The 4052-nt window shown below is 27.3% G+C and overlaps 1 pseudogene; it reads right to left on the minus strand.

The window, feature by feature from the left end:
• Positions 1 to 668: 668 nt before the first annotated feature.
• On the minus strand, positions 669 to 1040 carry LOC120598137 (ATP synthase subunit g, mitochondrial-like; annotated as a pseudogene).
• Between the last annotated feature and the right edge of the window lie 3012 nt (positions 1041 to 4052).

Consider the following 4052-nt stretch of genomic DNA (forward strand, 5'->3'; position numbering starts at 1 on the left):
GAATAGTATTAATGCTTTTATTTTATTATTTATTTATTTATTTATTTATTTATTTATTTATTTATTTATTTATTTATTTATAAAATATCCATAGGGTACTTATTTTTGGAAAAATAAATTCTAAAAATTATAAAGCTACATAGATTAATAATATGAATATTAAAATTAGATTAAAAATGTAGGTCATGTCTCTAGTTCATTCTGTCCTGACATTAAAAGTATTACAAAAATACATACTTAGAACATCACCAAGTATCCCAAAATTTACAGACGTAGATGCTATCAAAAAGTTCTTTCTCTGCCTTTAGCAAAAAGAAACCAACCAAATTTTACTCTTTATACTGCTGACATGATTTAACTTTGGTACATGGTATTATTATTTCTCCAAGCAAGTTGTAGCTTTCTTGAGACTTTTTACCCAACTTTTCTGGAAATAAAATATATTTCCAACCTTCAAATTAAAATATTATGTTCATATATATACGTACCAATTTGATATTTTCACATATATCCTTTCCAACTTCAGGTCAAGCAAAGACATGCATTTTTAAACATTATTAAAGCAAAAGATAATCCAATTTAATATCAAGAGAATTTGTGACCTTCCATGCAGTATTTGATATAAAAAAATATTAATTTTGACATATTTTATTCAAATACTAATCTGATCATGGTCCAAGAATATTTGAATAATAAAACAAAAAGAAACAGATGCTAAAAACTGGTCTTTCAACATTATAGCCAATGATGCCACGCTTGCCTGTGACTTGCTAACACATAAACAACCATATCCATACCTCGGTGGCCACCAAACCATTCAGCAGAGCTTCCTTAACTATGAGCTATTTGAAACTACCAGTTTGAGAGCTATTGACTTTTTTAAATCTTTGAATAGCTGTAAGGATCTTATCAGGGGTTGGAAGAACCAGTTCAACCTTGGCATAGTGCCAAAATATGGCCAATTGAAGCTTTGAGTAAGTCACAGCAGTGTTTACCAGAGCCAGGGCCTTCTCTATGAGGTTACGGACAAACTGGGCCATGGTCTTAGGATGGAAAGTCCATGGCCTCAAAGAGCTGGCACAGATCTCTCCAGTGCCTTCATCATGTAGAGGGCACAGCAAGAAATCAGCCATCTGCAACCTGGAAGAGCACCATTACCAGAATCTAATCATGCTGGCACCCTAATCTTGGACTTCCAAACTCCAGAACTTTGAGAAATAAACTTCTTTTGTTTATAAACTACCCAATCTGTGATATTTTGTTATAGCAGCCCGAGTGAACTAATGCAAATGTTATCTTCTAGAAAGTTTATTTTTTAACTTTCACATTTAGCTTCAATCTAACTGTAATTTATACATATATAAATTACATATAAGTTTTGTTTGTTTTGGCTTGGTCTTTTGCTTTTCCATATATATTTTAAGATACATTATTAAATTCCACCAGAAATTAAAAAGCAAAAAAATTGTCAATCTTTTGATTTGAATTGTGCTGAAACTGTATATCAGTTAAAAAAAAAAAACAGATATTTTTACACTAGTGAGTCTTTTAATCCAAGAACATAGTATATCCCTCTATTTAATTTCCCTCAATAATGTTTTATAGTATTCTAGCAGAGGTTTATGCCAAAGGAATCTAACATTATTCTTTAGTTTACTCCTATTTGGGCTTATTTGATTTATTTGTAAAACACATGCATTTTTAAATTTTATTTTCTATTTGCTGCTGTTAGAAATACAATTGATATTTGGGTATTAACTCTATAGTTTGTGACCTTGCTAAATTTATTTTTTTAGCATTTTATTTTATTTTATTATTAGTTTCAAGTATACAATACATTGGTTAGACATTTATATTATTTATGAAATGATCCCCCTAATTGCTCTATCTTCTCTCTGGCTCTATGCATTGCCATTACATTACTGCTGACTGCATTTCCTATCCCGTGCTAAATTTATTTATTATTTCTAATATTTATCTGTAGATTTTTTTGAATTTTTTATTTTACAAATAATGATAGTTTTATTTTTTTTCCTTCCAGAGCCATACACCTTTTTTGTTTTCTTTGCTTTTTTGCATTTACACTAGCTAAAAAATACAGTACGAGGCTGAATAAAGTAATGATGCTAGCATTTTAATCTTGTTCTTTATCTTGGTAAGAAGGCTCTCAATATCACTATTAAGTTTCATGTGTGTTGTAGGGTATTTATGGAAGTTCTTCATCAAATTAAATTTTTTTCTATTCCTACTTTTATCATGAATAGATTATTGACATGATCGGTGATGATTTTCCTTCTTTCTGTTAATGTGGTGAGTTGCACTGGTTTTCCAATGTTAGACCAATTTAGCATTCTTGAAATAAGCCCACCTTGGTCAGGTTATAACCACTTTATATATTAAAGGATGTGATTTGTTAATATATTTTTAAAAATCTTTGTATCTAGTGCTCTTTCTCTTATATTTTAATGACCTTTTCAATTGTCGATATCAAGTTTATGCTGGCCTTATAAAATGAACTAGAAAGTATTCCTACTTTCTCTGTTCTTTGGATAATTTTGTGTAATATATTTTTTTCTTTGCTAAATCCTTGGAAGAACATTAAGGAAATTATCAAACCCTAAAGTTTTCTTTTTAGAAAAGTCTGTAATTAAGGCTCAAATACTTTAATAGATATAAGATTATTTAGATTTTGTATCTATTAAAATCAGTTTCACTAAGTTGTATTTTTTCTGTTTTATTTTTATTTTCAAATTTACTGGCATATAATTATTTATAATATTTATTTGTTATTATTTTATTAAGTTTAGGATCTTTAATGTGATGTTTCCCTTTTCATTGCTGATATTAGGAATTTATTCCTTTATTATTTTTCTTTGATTGCTTTTAATAGAAGTGTATCATTTTTATTAGGGTTGTCAAAGGACTCAAATTTGGTGGTGTTGATTTTTTTTTGTATGTTTGTTTTTTATTTAATTCATACCTGTTCTTTTTATTATCTACATATTATTCTCTTTGAGTTTAATTTTCTCTTCCTTTTGTAATTCATTGAGATGAAATTTTGCATCATTAAGTTTCAAGGTTTCTTTTTTTCCTTTGTTAATCCATGCATTTGATACTATAAATCTCTCTTTAAGCATACTTTTTACTGTATCTCATAGGTTTTTATATATTTTATTTTTATTTTTTGGTTTAAATTAATTTATGATTTCCTTTGTAATATATTATTTTACTCAATATATATTTTAGAATAGTATTGCTTAATTTCCAAGAGTTGGATATATTAGATTTTTTTTACTTAAATTGATTTCTAGCATAATTCCTGTCTGGTCAAATAAAATGCATTGAAATTATTTTGAAGCTAAAAATGTTTGGACCTTATTTTAGGACTCTAAATACTATCATTTTGGTAAATATTGCACGTAAATTTGAAGAAAATGTTTATTCAGTCATTATTGAGTTTAGTGTTTCTGCTATAATTAGGTTAATATAATTAATCTTGTTTAGATCTATGTCTTTTCTAATTTTTTGTCAGCTATGAGTAAAAATTTATTGTAAAATCTCTCATATGCGAGGTGGATTTTCTATTTCTTCTTTCAGCTCTGTCCATTTTTGCTTCATGTACTTTGAAGTTTTGATAGTGAGAACGTGGACTGTATATTTATTGCAATATCTTTCTTGTGGGTGGGCCTTTTACTTATGAAATATGTGTCTTTGTTTCTTATAATTCTTCTGGATTTAAAGTCCACTTTGGTATTGGTATAACCACCAATTTTATTTTGTTTAATGTTAGCTTAATACATCTTTTTCTGTACTTCTAATTTTGACCTTTCTTATGTTAAAGATGTGTTTTTTATATTTAAGCTATGTTCTTATACTTACATCCAATTATTAATTAACATTTCACTGTAAAATATATACAAAAATATATTTAAAATCACTTTTCTTAAAAAGCATATATTTTTATTGTAGCCATAAGAACTTCAAGATTTTCTCTTACAGAGTTAAATACAATTTAGTGAAATTATATTATTATTAATGTACATTATATGTAA

This window comes from Pteropus medius, unplaced genomic scaffold (genome assembly GCF_902729225.1).
Source record: "Pteropus medius unplaced genomic scaffold, Ma_sr-lr_union100, whole genome shotgun sequence".
Lineage (NCBI taxonomy): Eukaryota > Metazoa > Chordata > Mammalia > Chiroptera > Pteropodidae > Pteropus > Pteropus medius.